The 17,391-nt window shown below is 42.1% G+C and overlaps 1 protein-coding gene across 7 annotated transcripts in view; it reads right to left on the bottom strand.

The window, feature by feature from the left end:
* Positions 1 to 17,391, bottom strand: part of DIDO1 (death inducer-obliterator 1) — an 83,922-nt gene that overhangs the window by 65,687 nt on the left and 844 nt on the right. For 3 of the 7 annotated variants that reach the window (XM_087889028.1, XM_034441321.3, XM_087889024.1), the window contains exon 2: positions 7,067 to 7,141. The gene's annotated coding sequence lies outside the window, so the exon portion shown is untranslated. Of the gene's footprint in view, positions 1 to 3,741; positions 4,405 to 7,066; positions 7,142 to 17,391 lie in introns of those variants that run through there. The other 4 variants (XM_087889025.1, XM_034441320.2, XM_087889026.1 and 1 more) reach the window with 4 other exon arrangements.

Below are 17,391 nucleotides of genomic sequence, written 5' to 3'. Positions count from 1 at the left end.
ATATATTCTATCTCTGGATCCAGCTCTTGGCATCAATATGTTTATAAATCATCCAAACAAATATATATAATCTTATTTAAAAGAAAACTTCAATTATTTTAATGTGATCCTGGAGACAAAGAGGAAAGGTAGGCTAACTTCTTTGTGCTACTTTAGGGACCATGCTTTATAAAATGTCATTGTTCAGATTTAAGAATTGTGCATAGTCACATATAACTCTTTAATTTTATCAATTAAAGGTAAGAGATTATGTGAAATCTGTACATAGTCTGCAGAAAGAATAATAATTGTTTAGGAATTTATTTGAGTGAAAAAAGTTTATAGCTTTTTAGATATGTTTTAATAGCAGGATTAATTTCAATTATACTCCAACTATGTCAAATACATGCTTGTTGATTAATTCATAAAGCACAATGTTAAGTAAGTCAGTCTGTGCATACAATATTTGTTTCTCTTCTATTAAACTGCACCCATCATCATATTTTCATCATTTTTCTGAGAATACTTTATCACGTTCTTCTGCTAGATTGTTAAAACTACAGTGTTTACAAACAAATGTGTCTGAGAACTAGCAATTCAAACTATAAAAAGTCAATATTAGTATATAAATATAGCTAGTGCTAATACTCATATTACTAATGTCTATTATTGCGACAGTGTTAGCTACATGGATGACAGACTTTGGGTGAAGGAAAAGAAATCCGTACATATTAAAGTTTATTTAAAAATGATTAATTTCAAAACTAGATATGAAACATAAAAGTTAAGATTTTATACCCCTACTATTTATTAGAGCATCAATAATTAAATGCCTTCTGCATACTTTGGAACAATTTATAAGCTAACATTTCAAGATGTGTAAAATTTGCTGTGTTATGAAAATCTATTTTCATACTGACCCATCATGAAATTCTATTTTCATACTGACCCATCATACCATATCATGTACCAAGGACGGCAATTGTCAAATGGAAACAAGTATGTTACAAAAGCAAAAGGTAGATGAGATTTTATGCAAGTAATTACATTTTGGAATTCACGAATCTTCAACAAACTTGCTATTTTCCTAAACCCATTAGTATATTATAAAGTTTTCAGGAAGAGTTAAGCAAGTAATTCTCATCAATTTGCTTTACAGAAAAATAGTCAGAGCAATCCTAAACAGGGATGGGGGAGGCAACTGCTGTATGACTGAGTTATACTTTCCTTCAAAGTAAATTCAGCTCTGGTGATTTCATTAACATGAAATTTGAAATCAAACTACAGTCCTGTATTCCCTGTATTAGGTAGGCACAACCCTACCTAATTTTTCAATGTCAATGAAGGTTGGCTGGTAGGATATTACAAAGTCCAGATTCCCAACACAATCTCAGACCACTTTTGACCCCTGCAACATAATATTGTGGCTGATCCAAAACCTTTCTGCAACAATGTTAGGGAAGCCTCCAAACTTTCACTAGCAATAGGAGGGGGGAATCCAAAGCATTCTATTTCCCCCTTAGCCCCCTAAATCACCTCAGAACTGGCTACTGCTATCTATCCTATGCAGCTGCATTTTAAGTTAATTTCATGAGAAGCTGGTTGGCTTCCAAGCTCTAAGACAAATTCAAAGTGCTAGTGATCACCTAGAAAGCTCTATGTATCATGCCACTTACCTACCCATGTCTATATGTGCGAGAGAGAGAGAAAAGGGGAGGGGCTGCTTTGCTAAGCATGATTCTTCCATCCAGTTCAAACATCAAGAAAGGGATAAGACATTCTTAAATTACATATACTATCCCTATACACATGCCTGGCTCCTTAAAACTGTTTTATTTCAGCAAACTTAGGCAGCCATCTGAATGCAATATTGCTAATTATTTTAAAATTGTTATTATCGAGTGGGTTATTATTTTGTTTTCCTTCATAATGTCTTTTTGATGGGGATGGTTTACAATTATTGCAAAATAAATAAATCATGAAAAGGCTAACAATCTTTCCTAAATTTATCTTATGAGTTATCTCCTAAGAGATAACATTGCTTTCAAACTGAGACAAAGAAAATGTCAGTGTTCAATGTGTCTGTAACTGTCAAACTATATCACAAGATTTTATTAGATAAACAGAATATAAATGCCATGTTTTTCTTACGTGTCTAATATTGAGCTACATCCACTCCTGGCGAACATTTTACTATCCACATATATTACAGCTAATGTCTATATTATCTTTGCAAAACAATAGGAATCACAAATTATTCAATCTTCAATTAATCTATGAAATTCCTGAGAAATTTATCCATAAACATATTAGGAAACATGGAACAGGAATTAAACTGTACTAAATATTACTAATATATTATTATCATTTATAAATTATTTGTGCTTAGATGTAAGGAGAGTAGATGAATGAAGGATTTTAGTATTACAGAAGCAACTCACACATTTTCTCCCCCTCCCCATTTTTCTACACATTGAATATATATTTCCACATCCTTCATAAAGTTCTTTTTAATATTATAATTTGTATCCAATTAAGAAGTTTAACTTCATCAATCCATAAATACACAGAAAAGAAATACTGAGGAGAAACCACTTATGCTATATTCATTTTCAATCTCCCTCCTCAAAAATTAATTACTGGGTGAGCAGATGGAAACATAGCTTAGCTAGTAAAAAAAAATAGGTTTCAGCCAGCAGCCAGCAAAACCAAACAAAGCAGGTGCTATTGGGAGGGAGCTACTGATGTCTAGCAAGTCTCATAGGTCTAACAAGAATTACATGAAACATCAAGAAAATAAAGTCAGTTAGTTTCTTGATAAGCGCAATCCTATAGGTGCACTGCCAGTCAAACTGTATAAACCTCATTAAAATCTATAGCTGCTGAGCTGAGAACATAGAATTTGAAATCTCCATTGGCCAACAAAGCTTATTATTTCTTAATGCCTTTTGGGTATCTTTTGGGTTTGATCTGAGAGTGAACTTTTGTCTGGAAGAAGCCTAGTTCTGTCCTACTTGGGATACAAACACTGAGGCAACCACTAGAGGGCAGCGTTGGGACACAGAAATATCGGGAGCACTCTGCTGCCATCTGGTGGCTGTCTGAATGCTTGCAACTCAAAAGGCCTTTTAAAAAAAACAAAAACCGAAACTCCCTTCCTTTGCGGGGCTTCCTGCAGACTGAAGTCAACCAGGGTTCTGAGCAGAGACATGTTAAGACAATTGCGATGTGTGAAAGCAAGTCCAAATAAAATACCCAGAGCCCCCCCACCGTCCCCCCGTTGAAAAACGCCCACAAACGAAAGTGCCGCTAAAGGTCCCTTGTTTTTAAACCCAGGGCTCCTCAAATTCACCTCATCAAACCTTCAGTGAAATTTGATTGAAAACCCCAAATAATCCAATAGGACTTTGAACTAATCAGTACTACGAATGATAACACACACAAAAAACCCCCAAAAACGTGACGACGACTTCCTTGGACAGTCTAATCGATCCTTGTGTTTTTTTTTGGGGGGGTGTCAATACTGACGACGTTGGGGAACCCCGTTTTAAACCCTTCCCACCCCCCACCCCGTTAAAAATATTTAAACTTTTCAACGGCTCCCACCACCACCTCGACTCCAATGGTGTGAGGAGAAAAACGCGAGTCCCAAATCCCTCCTTTCCTTCCCCCACCCAAAAAAAACGGGCTGAGGAAGAAAAAGAAGGCCGGAGCCCCAACGACGGTCTGCTGGGGCCAGGCGAGTCCTCCCTTCGCGCTCACCTCCCCGCCAGGCCTGGGAAGCCTCCCTTCCTCGTCCCATCCAGGAGAAGCGAGGCCGAGAGCCTCCTCTCTGAGGAGAAGGACGACGGCGACGGCGACAACGACGGAGGCGCCGGCCGGAGAAAGGCGGCGGGGGTGCCGCCACGTCACGAAGCCCCTTTTGACGTTAAGCGATTGTGGGGTCACCGCCGGGGAGCGCAGAGAGGCCGCTTCCCGCACCTTCCCCGCCCGTTCCTCCCGTTTTCCAAGCAGGCCCCGGCCTCGCCCGCTTGCCTCACTCACCGGAGAGGAGGGGAATGGGCCGCGCAGAGACGCTGAGGGGGTGGGGGGGAGAACCGGGGGTCGCTGCCTCTCCTCGGCCTCGCCGCCTCAGCTGAGAGCGGCGGTCGCCGCCGTCGCCGCCATTTCCTCCTCCTCCTCCTCCTCGCGGCTCGCTCTCGGCAGCGCCGGGCGGGGAACTTGTTGCTCCGCCCGCGCTGAGGCGGCTGCTGAACCCGTCGCCAAAATGGCCGCCGCCCGATAAGGCCGCCCAAGCGCTCGCCAGGGGGCTGACGAAAGGGATGGCCGCTCTTTCCCGCGGACACACTGGCACTTGGGAGGACTGGTTCGGCGCCAACCATAGAGATGCGCTTCTTTCCTTAGGGGGAAAGGGAGGGAAGGCGCGGCCGATTGGGGGGGTATTAGAAAAAGGAGAGCGTGCTCCGCCGAGTGGGGAGGCGCCCCTTGTGGTTGGAGAAGAAAGTGCTGGTGGGAGGCAGGGAACAGCCGCGCTTATGCTTACCGCCCCCTTTTCAATGCGCACTGTAGATTCAAGCACAAGAGCCGTGTGCTTGAATCCGCAAATCAAATCTTTCCTCTAAATCTAAATTCTAAAACATAAAAACTATATGTCTATGGAGATTCTCAATCATCCAGGTCATGGGTTGTCCCAAAGATGTTTTTTTTTCCAAGAGGCAACTGGACTTTCTTGTTTTTCTTTGAGGACCTTTTAAAAAAAAAATAGAATTCTTTATTAGAATTTTGCTTCTCATCTAAGCTTAGAGCTGAAGAAGCTTCTGGGATGAGAAGCGAAACATCCTCAGAAAAATAAGAAAGTCCAGTTTCCTCTTGGGGGGGAAAAAAACAAAAAAAAAGCACCTTTAAATATAAAGCAGTTTTTTATCCCAAACGCAAATCAGAATGCAATTGAGTTCTGCTCCTGATGCCTTTGAAAACAATACAAAATCTGACTTGCAAGGGGAAGAGAATGTGGAAGCTTGCTGTTGCAACGGAGTCTGTGGAGGTAGTCCTCGAGTTACGACCACCATTGAGCCCAAAATTTAGGTTGCTCAGTGAAACGTCTGATAAGCGAGTTTTGCCCCATTTTATGTCTTTCCTTGCCGCAGTTGTTAAATGAATCATTGCATGTGTTAAAATCAGTAGCATGGTCGTTAAGTCAATCTGGATTTCCCCGTTGACTTTGCTTGGCAGAGTTTGGCAAAGGCTGACCCCGGGGACACTGCAACTGTCATAAATATGAACAAGTTGCCATGCGTCTGAATTTTGATCGTGTGATCATGGCGATGCTGCAATGGTCGTAAGTGTGAAAAATGGTCGTCAGTCACTTTTTTTTAGTAACTTTGAACTCTCACCGAAATGAACCGTTGTAAGTTGAGGACTACCTGCACTATCCGAGCCTTTCAATATTTCTGAAGGAAAAAATCGCCATCCATAAGGTGCAAGCCCACAAAATTAAAAGGGGAGTAAGGCCAGACAAGTTATCAAAACACCCGGTCGATGCTCTGGACATCCAAGGCTGAGAAATGGGCAGCAAAATGTACTTTTCATCACGTCAGGGCTGGGGAATCAATCAGGGTGTCAAGTCAACCCTGAAGCTGGCTTGACCGAAGCCATTTTGTCCGCTTCAGTGTTGCCACGCTGGAGCTGAGAGTCAGGGAGCAGGGATTTTAGATAGAGGAGATGTTGTAGTGTAGGAAGTTAGCACCCATCCCTCTCCTAGAAGAATGAAATATTTTAGGAAATATTAAAAAGGCAGAATATTATATTTCCCTGGATGAGAAATGGAGAAACATCTTTTAAAAGACAAGCAGCTTCCTGCCTCCCCCCCCACCCACCTTTGTTAATGGGCCATAATCTGCAACACAATAGGACCCATCTAGGACAGAAACTCACCACATGGCACCTGGGAAGATTACATCAGCCAGCAAGGCTAGCTAAGACCCCCACCCCCTGGGAGTCTGACAACCAATCAGGATACTCTTTCGGAGCCCCAGGAAGTTCAAAGCCAGAGAGGGCATAAAACCCGGGGACTCGCTGTATCTCGCCCCTTTTCTGTTCAGGAACTCAAGCCATGTGATCCTGTCCACCATTAAACCATCTTTCCAAGCAGTCTCCATGTTTCCAGTGTCTTTTTCCCCATTTGGAGCTGAACCCAGAAGGATATTTCTTCCAACAATATGATATTTCCCAGGATGAGAAATGGAGAAACATGTTTTAAAGACAAAGCAGCTCCCTGCAGATCCCTGCCCCCCACCTTTGGGCCATGTCAATGGGCCTTTGGGCCTGTCAATGGGCCATTAAGGCCTGGAGCCAGTTCATTCACTCCCCCCACCTTTGTCAATGGGCCATTAAGGCCTGAGCCAGGCTCAAGCAAGCCTGGGAGACAACCTACAAAGTTAGCCAAGACCCCCGCCCACTGGGAGCCTGACAACCAATCAGGATACACTTCTTATACAGAAACAGGAAACACTAAGGTGGGGCCCAAGAGGGTATAAAACCAAGGGACTCTCAGCATCTCTGCCCCTTTTCTCCTTTTTTTCCTTCACCCAACATCTCGAAGCTTGTGATTGCCTTTTCTGCCCAGGACCTCAAAACCATGTGGTCCTGTCTACCATTAAACCATCTTTCCAAACAGTCTCCATGTTTCCAGTGTCTTTCTCTCCACTTGGAACTGAACCCAGAAGGACATTTCTTCCAACAGTAGCCCAAACAAAATACTTTCTCTTGGGAACCAACGGCATTCTCACACCTGGTCGGAGGAAGGCGGCGGGATGCCACCCGGTTGTCGGACTGCACAGTGATTGGACCATGTGACTGATTTGTTTTGAGAAAGGAGAAAATCTTTTACTTTTAATAAGGTGAAAACCACGGGAGTTTTCAGAGTCGGTTTTCACCTGATATGTGCCAATACGATATTTCCAATCAAAGTATACTTTGCGGAGTTCAACTGGCTCGGAGTCTTGCTTTGCTATGGATTTATTACTTGGAACCCTCACACAGGATTTAAACATTCTGTAGCTTGACTCTTGATTTTGCAATAACTGACCTTTTTTTCTTGGAAGAGCTTCTGAAGAAGCTACGCCAAAGCAACATCTGAACTCACCAGCATGTCTTTGCATTTCTAGAGAGAGAGAGAGAGAGAGAGAGAGATATGATTTAGCGCAAGGTGAAACACAATGAAAAGACAGCAATTTATATCCATTTCTAATGTTTTAGAGTGCTTCCTGCACATGATTCATTGGATTTAATACGGGTAGGCCTCGAGTTACGACCACAATTGAGCCCAACATTTAGGTTGCAAAGTGAAACATTGTGAGTTCTTTTTTAAAAAAAGTTTTTATTAATAATACAAAATTAAAAAAAACATTGGACATAGATATGACATCACTGGTTCCAAACATCTTCTGTCACTTTACAATAATATTAGTACTCATATAAACATATAGTTCTTAAGCTTTGTTCATTATTTAAACATGATATTAATACTTTTCCCCTTATTTCTGTATATTTATTTATCTCTTAAACATATATTTATTATTTATTATTTGTTCAAGAGCCTTGGTAGTACAGGGGTTTAAGGCACCCTGTTATTAAGCTGGTTATTAAGACCAGCTGCCTGCAATTACTGCAGGGTTCGAATCTCGCCAAGGCTCAAGGTTGACTCAGCCTTCCATCCTTTCTAAGGTAGGTGAAATGAGGACCCAGTTTGTGGGGGCAATAAGCTGACTGTATAAAATATACAAAAGGATGAAGGCTATTGCTGAGCACATTGTAAGCCGCCCTGAGTCTTCGGAGAAGGGCGGCATATAAATCAAAAAAAAAAAAAAAAAACCTTGTATGCCGCCTTTCTCCGAAAACTCAAGGCAGTTTACAATGCATTTAAAAACCATATATATAAACATTAAAAATTAAAACATTAAAAACAATTAAAACCCATTCACCCCATTCATGGCCGGATCTCGCCAGATCGCAACAGCGAGATCAATGGCCCCAGGCCTGCCGGAAAAGCCAGGTCTTCACCGCTTTTCGGAAGGCCAATAGGGTGGGGATGGTCCGGATCTCAGGAGGTAACTGGTTCCAGAGAGCTGGGGCAGCCACAGAGAAGGCCCTCCCCCGCAGGCCCGCCAGCCGGCACTATTTAGCTGACGGGACCCGGAGGAGACCAACTCTGTGGGATCTTACAGGTCGCTGGAAGCTATGCGGTAGAAGGCGGTCTCGAAGATAACCGGGCCCTGAGCCATGTAGGGCTTTATTTATCTATAATAACATCTATATTTTTGTTCTAACATGATACATTTGTCTTGGCTACCCTCTTGTTATCTATCCAATCATAAAATTGTTCCCAGATTTTGTAGTACTTAGTTTCGCTTTTATCCTTGAGTTCCAAAGTGCGTCTGTCCATTTCTGAGCAATTAAAAAAATTCAGGAATATTTCCTCTTCAGTCGGAATATCTTTCGCTTTCCATTTTTGAGCGAAGGCTATTCGTGCCGCTGTGAGTATATGCAGTAATAAATAATTTGTATCTTTCTTATATTTTCTTTCTATAATTCCCAGTAAGAAAAATTCCGGTTTGACTTCTATATTTGTTGACAAAATTTCTTCCAGCCAGTTCTTTAGTAAATTCCAAAAGTTTTGCGCCTTTGGGCAGAAACATTGTGACTTCATTGCCCCAGTTTACGACTTTTCTTGCCACAGTTGTTAAGTGAATCATTGCATTTCTTAAGTTGGTAACCCAGTTGTTAAGTGAATGTGTGCTTCCCCATTGACTTTGTCAGATTGCAAAAGGGGATCACGTGACACCCCCTCCCCCAGGACACTGCAACCGTCATAAATATGAAACAGTTGCCAAGCATCTGAATTTTGATCATGTGACACACACAGCCCAGGGATGCTGCAACGGTCGTAAGTGTGAAAAACGGTCAGAAGTCACTTTTTTCAGTGCCGTTGCAATTTTGAATGGTCATTAAATGAACTGTTGTAAGTCGAGGACTACCTGTAGAGGCAATCCTCAATTGGGACCCGGAATTTCCGTTGTTAAGCAGGATGGCTGTTAAGTCGGACCTAATATTACGACACTTTTTTTGCCATGATGATTAACTGAATCAATGCAGCTGTTAAGTGAATCACTGCAGTTGCTATAGTCGGGAGACTGCAGGATCTGACCTTCACTGGGTGACTCTGGGATGGGAGTGCTGGAAGAAAATTTCCTGTGTTCATTTCCCAGCTGGGAAGGTGAGAAGAAATAGACATGGAAGCCAGCTGCCAGAAAAAGGATCCTTCAGTTCAGGAAGGCAAGAAAAGTAGTGACACAGCTGGAGAGTTCCTGGCTTGCAAGCAAACTTGGAAGTGTGACTCTGAGCCTTTTATGCTTAATTCCCCTTTGAAGCTCCTGCAGCTTGATGGGTTTTGATGGGTTTTGGATTGCCCTGGGTTAATCTTGGTCCCAAATCTTTTGTTTTGCCTGTCCTAGGAGTTAATCCTGTCAGGGAAGCAGAAAAAGGGTAGCATCAGTTTACCTTGGAGAGTTTAGCCTGATTCCCCTTATCTTAATGGCTCTACTTAAGTGTTCCTTTTGTAACAGCCATTCTGAGTTTTTCCTTTCACCTGGTGCTTTTGCATGGAGTTTTCTTAAAGCGGGGAGGGCTGGCTTGAGTCTCTTGGCATTGTTTTCTGAGGTTTCTGGTGCTGTGAGGTTTCTGGCACTGTCCTTTTGGGGTGTACTTCCCATAGGAGTTTTGAGAGTCACACAGTGAGAAAAGGTTGAAGCTACATGGAGATTCCTCCTCCCGTTTTTTAATTCAATAAACAGCAGTAAAAAAAAACAACCACCAAGCAGGCTGCTTCAGAATTAGCTCTGAATGTTAGACTTTTCTTAATAGGAAGGGGAAACCAAAATGTGTCATTAAACTCCTTGTAATGGATCTTCCACATTGCCATTACAGGAGGAACCCAAATCACATGGAGTTGGAAGAAGGCCAATTAATACTCATCAACAAATCCATTTGGTGTTAAGGACCATTTATATAGGTTTCTGATTTAGGAAGGAATAGTAAACTGAATAATTCTTCTTATAAGCTCAGCCTACTGTTGAGGATGCTTTAATGATACAGTAAGCTATTAACTTTTGTAGGAAGTTAGCACCTACCCTTTTCCTAGAAGAATGAAATATTTTAGGAAATATTAAAAAGACAGAATATATTTCCCTGGATGAGAAATGGAGAAACATGTTTTAAAGACAAAGCAGCTCCCACCTTCCTGCCTCCCCACCACCTTTGTCAATGGACCATCATCTGCAACACAATAGGACCCGTCTAGCAACAGAAACTCACCACATGGCACCTGGGAAGATTACATCAGCCAACAAGGCTAGCTAAGACCCCCCCCCCATCCCGTGGGAGTCTGACAACCAATCAGGATGCTCTTCCTGTGCCCCAGGAAGTTCAAAGCTCAGAGAGGGCATAAAACCACGGCACGCTCAGCATCTCGACCCTTTTCTGTTCAGGAACTCAAACCGTGTGATCCTGTCCACCATTAAACCATCTTTCCAAGCAATCTACATGTTTCCAGTGTCTTTTTCCCCACTTGGAGCTGAACTCAGAAGGATATTTCTTCCAACAATGTGAACTAGGGTGTTGGAGAAGACTCCTGCAAGTCCCTTGGACTGCAAGGCGATCCAACCGGTCAGTTAGAGGAGATCAACCCTGACTGCTCTTTAGAAGGCCAGATCCTGAAGATGAAACTCAAATACTTTGGCCACCGAATGAGAAGGAAGGACTCCCTGGAGAAGAGCCTAATGCTGGGAACGACTGAGGGCAAAAGAAGAAGGGGACAGCAGAGAACGAGGTGGCTGGATGGAGTCACTGAAGCAGTCGGCGTGAGCTTAAATGAACTACAGAGGATGGCAGAGGACAGGAAGGCCTGGAGGAGCGTTGTCCATGGGGTCACGATGGGTCAGACACAACTTCGCAACTAACAACAAAGCTATCAACACAAGCCTTGCACATCTGGTTGTTTACTTCCGGTAAAAGCAGAGGTTCAGTACCATCTGGGGGCGTGTCAAATTTTTCAACTTTCAATTTCCAAACATTAGAGGTGACATGGCTTGGGGGCTTGTGTAAGGTCTTGCCTCTCCAATCTTCCCAAGAAAGCAGGACTCTTGAAACTGCAGGGGTTTCAAAGGGAGCTTTTATTGGAAGGTTTGAGATAAGGAGAAATCTAGGCAACAACTGGAGCTTCTCACTTAAAACCAGCTGTTTAAAGCAATGCTAATCAAACCCCTCCCACACTACATCATTGCAGAGAAACTTCACATAGAGATTAACACAGTAATGCAAGAAACAGAAACAGAAACTTCATTTACAGACCACTCCATTCCTCCCCCCCCCCCCGTTCCCAGTGGTGAAATCCAAATTTTTTTTACTACTGGTTCTGTGGGTGTGGCTTGGTGGGCGTGGTGTGGCTTGGTGGGCGTGGCAGGGGAATACTGCAAAATCCCCATTCCCACCCCACTCTGGGACCAGCCAGAGGTGGTATTTGCCAGTTCGCCGAACTACTCAAAATTTCCGCTACCAGTTCTCCAGAACCTGTTGGATTTCACCCCTGCCCCTTCCTCCCCACAAAATGCCAGCATCCCTGTAGAAATATCTGGGACCTGACATATTGTAAAGATATTTGGTTACTTTAATATAATGTATATAAATACATACCTACATAAATATCATAAACTTTTTCAAATTGTTTTGTTTCATTTGATTCTGGCAAATATTATTTTCTTAACATTTTAAATTCAGTGAGCATTTTTCATTCTGGTAGTTAAAAAGATGTTACAACAGCTCTGATGACAGTTTTTCAAGTACCAGATGCAGGTTGTAGTGTAGGAAGTTAGCACCCACCCTTCTCCTAATATGAGATATTTTAGGAAATATTAAAAAGGGCAGAATATTTCCCCTAAAGGGGATCACGTGACCCTGGGACACTGCAAGCATCATAAACATGAGTCTGTTATCAGCTGTCTGGATTTTGATCACATGACCATGGGGATGCTACAACGGTTGTTAAGTGTGAAAAATGGTCATAAGTCACTTTTTTCAGGGACGTAACTTTGAACAGTCACTAAATGACTTGTAGTAAGTCAAGGACCAGGGGTGAAATCCAGCAGGTTCTGACAGGTTCTGGAGAACCGGTAGCGGAAATTTTGAGTAGTTCGGAGAACTGGCAAATACCACCTCTGGCTGGCCCCAGAGTGGGGTGGGAATGGAGATTTTGCAATATCCTTCCCCCAGGAGTGGGGAGGGAATGGGGATTTTGCAGTATCCTTCCCCTGCCACGCCCACCAAGCCACACCCACAGAACCGGTAGTAAAAAAAATTGGATTTCACCACTGGTCAAGGATTACCTGTATTTCTTTGCTATAATTCTGTCTTCTGCCACATGTAACTTATCATGTGTTGAAGAGTACTATGATTACTATTCTGAAGTTAATTACTAGTCTGAAGTTTGTTAATTTTAGGATTAGAGAGATGGATTTTATCTGTTTAGACACCACAACGCTGGTTTGCCCAATACTGTTAAAAGTCAACAAAAAAAAATATTAAACATCATTGATCAACTTGGAATACGTTTTATGGATTATGAAATGAATTTGTTGTGTCTTTCCCACTGCTTTCCAATCATTCAAATTCAAATTATTAAAGGTCAGCAACCCAAACTAAATAAAACTTACTAAATAAAACTACAAACTAGAGCTACAAACTGGAATATGCAAAATAAACATTGTCTAAGCTTCTCTTCAGATCCTATAAATCAAATCAGGAAGCCCGAACATTGTGAGTTCTAATCCCGCCTCGGGCACAAAACCAGCTGGGTTACCTTGGGCCAATCCCGCTCTCTCAGCCCTTGTTAGAATGCAATCACAAACCACTTCTAAAATCTTAACAAGAAACTGCAAGGACTTGTCCAGGCAGTCACCAGAAGTCAATATTGACTCAAAGTGTACATATACATATACACTCTATCAAATTTGGCCTGCAGAGTTTCCAACAACCTTTAGAAGGCAGCAAATAACAGTACTCTAGGACTAGGTAGATATTTTTATATCTCTTTGCTGCCATCTAGTGGTCCAGAGTTTTGCAACCCAGTTATGGGAGACTTAAGCAAACTTGCTCAAGATAGCTCCAGAAGTGCTTTTTCCCAAAGGCGACTGGACTTTGTGTACTTTTTCTCTTGAAGACGTTTTGCTTCTCATCCAAAAAGTACTTTCAGCTGAGAAAATGAAGGTGCTTCTTGGATGAGAAGTGAAACATCTTCAAGAGAAAAAAACACAGCAAGTCCAGTTGCCTTTTGGAAAAAGCACCTGTAGGAAGTTAAAACCCACTCCTCTCCCAGAAAATGAAATATTTTAGGAAATATTAAAAAGGCGGAATATTTCCCCTAAAAGAAACTCAGCCCCCCCCCCATTTATTAATGGCCCATTAAGGCCTGGGACAGTCTATTTTACATAACAAAGATCTACCTCCTTCAGGCAGAGCCATTTAATTGCCCTTCATTGCATCACCCAACAAGATTCAACCAAACTTAGCACACAGACAACCTAAAAAGCTAGCTATGACCTCTGACAGCAACCAATCAGGATACTCTTCCTGTGCCCCAGGAAGTTCAAAGCCAGAGAGGGTATAAAACCCAGGGACTCTCAGCATCTCTTCCCTTTTTTCACCAAAGATCTCCAAGCCATGTGATACTGTTCATCAATAAACTTTATTTCCAAGCAACTTCCATGAATCCAGTGTCTTTTTCCCCACTTGGAACTGAACCCAGAAGGATATTTCTTCCAACATACCTTTGGGATAACCATGAGCTAGATGACAGTTAATCTCCATAGACATTTGGCCCAAATAGGCAAAATCTATTTTTCTCAACATTTTCTAGCCCCATCTCCTAATCCGAGGTGAGAGCTACCCTAGGTGAGAGCTACTTTTGGCCCTTGAGGGATATGCAACCATTGAATTTCAGAATTAGTGGATGTCAGAATTTTTTTAAAAAATGTTCTATTTTATATTTCATTTACATGTAATAAAATTAAAACCAAATTGGACGACGAGCAAGAGCAAAGAGAAAGAAGCCTTTAAATTATGGATTTGAAGATGATGACTAACTGGACTTCAGAAAGAAAAAAAATTGATTATTCCTAGATTAAATAAAATTTCTGGAGGCACTGAAGAACAATCAACAAACTCATTTGCTTTGGTCATGCGATAATGGCATAGGATGATGGCATAGGTTGGCAAAACAATATATACTATGAAGGAGATCATTAGACTGCCCTTTTAAAAGCTGTGCATTGGCACCAGGGATGGGTTGAAATGAAGGATACATAGTTATGAAAAGTCACACCCAACACAATGGCATTTAATAACTGATCACTCCCTAGTGATGTAATGTATTTCCTTATGTATTCAATAATATATTAAGACTACAATTTGGACTTACATTCTAGATACCTCTAGGGCAGACTTAAAGCTGATAAGATTCCAAAGGTTGAGCATCCTTATCCTAACCAAAAGCAATACGTAAAAGGATTACTATTTTAAAAATTTGGATCAGCTTCCCCCAATTAAACACCTCTAACATAATGCTGTTGCAGCTACCTCTGCAAAACATTAGGTGAGCAGGGCTTTCCAGCTGACTGGAATTTGACTGATGAAGTATGTTGGACAGTCACTCTAAATGACCGACCAAACCTAATATATATGGAATATGACTATTTATTCATTCAATTTCCTTCATCTCTCTGAAAGATGCTGCAGGTGTTGAAATTCTACTACAACATCTGCCACCCAAGATTTTAGCATAGACTACCATGCATCGAACAAGCTGTATTATTTTCAAGGGTCCCTCAATGGCGCCAGTGTAGTGTATAATATGTATATACCATGATATAAGATCATACACCAGAGTAATATACAAGTTGCACAGAATATGACGTACATATGGAAACGCATGACTAGTTTTTTCCCCTATTTGTATAAGGATTATTCTTTATGTTATTCATGTTGTCTTGTATTCTTCCATGGATTGCACCAGTAGAGGACTAAACCAATTTAGTTGTATGCATGATGTACAATGACAATAAAGGCTTTGGGGGGGGGACTCTGGGTGGTTTTGTTTATTTGAGAAATATCTTTCTGTTCTGGTTGGAGTTTCTGATATGCAACAAAGTCCATGGGGAAATGATTCTTTTACTTGCAAAGACTATTGGAGTTGCATGCATCACTGGGATTTAAATGGTAAGAGATTCAGAATGGATGAACAGATTGTTTAAAGATTAAGTCAATTTACTTTTTATTTATTTATTTATTTTTATATGCCGCCCTTCTCCGGAGACTCAGGGCAGCTTACAATGCATTAAGCAATAGCCTTCATACTTTTGTATATTTTATACAAAGTCAGCTTATTGCCCCCACAAACTGGGTCCTCAATTTACCTATCTTAGAAAGGATGGAAGGCTGAGTCGACCTTGAGCCTGGTGAGAATTGAACTCGCAGTAATTGCAGGCAGCTGGATGTTAAATACTGCCTTAGTAGGAGGCATTAGCCTCCTACGCCACTCAGGCTCCTTAAGAGAAGCACAGTGTGCTCCCTTCCCTCAGCAGGTCGATGTTAAAAAAAGAAGTTTCTTTTAAATCAAAGGATACCTAGTCACAATATAACACAATTTCAAGTGGCCACAACTAGAATCTCACCATCATGACTTGGATTCAGTCATTTTGCTGTAACAAAGAAAGTTGGTTTGCTTGGAGCTTACTGAATTTGATAAACTCAGCCACCATAGTTGTAAAGTAGAACTTAATAGTTTTATGTGTTATGAACCCTAAAAAGTACAGTTTGGACAATTAATGTTTAAACAAAAGGTTTAGTACAGGGCCGTGATGGCGAACCTATGGCACTCATGTCACAGGTGGCACACAGAGCCATATCGGTGAGCACGCCAGCCAGCTGATTTTCAGGCCTTCTGGGCCCACCAGAGGTCGGGAAACAGGCTGTTTCTGGCCTCCGGAGGGTCTTGGGGGGGGAAACTGTTTTTCACTCTCTCCAGGCTCCTAGAAAGACTCTGGAGCCTGGGGAGAGCGAAAAACGGGCCTTCCAGTCCCACAGGAGTTGGCAAACGGGCCGTTTTGGCCTCCGGGGGGGGTGGGAAAGGCTATTTTTGCCCTCCCCAGGCTCCGAGAAAGCCTCTGGAGCCTGGGGAGGGTGAAAAACGGGCCTACTGGGCCCACTGGGCCATTGTGTGCCAAAAGCAGGGGGGTTGCGCGCACATGTGCGGAGGGTGGGGGGCATAGAATTGTGGGTGTGGGCTTCCCACGCTTTTGACACGCAATGGCAAAAAGTGAGCCATCACTGGTACAGGATGTGTAAAGAAACAATGAAAGATACCAGAATCTTTGTAAGATTCTCTGAGTCTCCGGAGAAAGGCGGCATATAAATTGAATTAATAAATAAATAAATCTCTAAAATAGTTTACATCAGGGGTGTCAAACTCACGGCGTCACGTTTTCGTCACATGATGTATCACTTTTTTCTCCTTCACTAAGATGAGGGTGGGCGTGGCCAGCGCATGATGCATCTAGCCCGCAGGCCACAAGTTTGACACCCCTGCTATTTACATCCCAAGGAAAAAACAGTCGCCAGAACTACATCTGTACTGTGGTGTTGGGAGTAATGGAGAGGTAATCAAAAACAGTCATCAGATGAGGAAAAACTGTTTTAGTACAGTAGGCTGGATTAGCCCCAGAAGTAAAATAGTTTACCTGTTTGTGGCTTGGCATACAACAAGGGGAGGGGTTTAAACTGTGGATTTGTATTTATTTTACTTACTAGATTTTTATCCTACCTTTATTACTTCGTAACTCAAGGCAGCAAACATATCCAACACACCTTCCTCCTCCTAGTCCCCTATTTTCCCAACAACAATCCTGTGAGGTGGGTTGGGCCAAGAGAGTGGGCCTGGCCCAGGGTCACCTAGCAACTTTCCTGCTTAAGGCGGGACTGGAACTCACTTGTCTCCTGGTGATTGGGCCAGCCGGCTTTCACGTTTCAATGTTTTGAATGTTTCATATCACTGTGAATTGGGCAGCTGTATACATCTTTTAAATAAATAAATAGCCAGCCCACTGTAGTTCATGCAGTAAACCACCATTAAACAAACGGTGATTCGAAGTGTCAACCACAATTACACAAACTGTGAGTGTCAACCACCATTAAACAGTGATTCAGTGTCAACCACCATTAAACACTGTCAACCATCATTAAACAAACTGATTGTGTCAACCATTAAACAGTGATTCAGTGTCAACCATTAAACAGTGATTCAGTGTG

This window comes from Pantherophis guttatus, chromosome 3 (assembly GCF_059756535.1).
Source record: "Pantherophis guttatus breed Tessera chromosome 3, ASM5975653v1, whole genome shotgun sequence".
NCBI lineage: Eukaryota > Metazoa > Chordata > Lepidosauria > Squamata > Colubridae > Pantherophis > Pantherophis guttatus.
The sequence above is the reverse complement of the archived record's forward strand: the minus strand, read 5'-3'. Positions and strand labels throughout refer to the sequence as shown.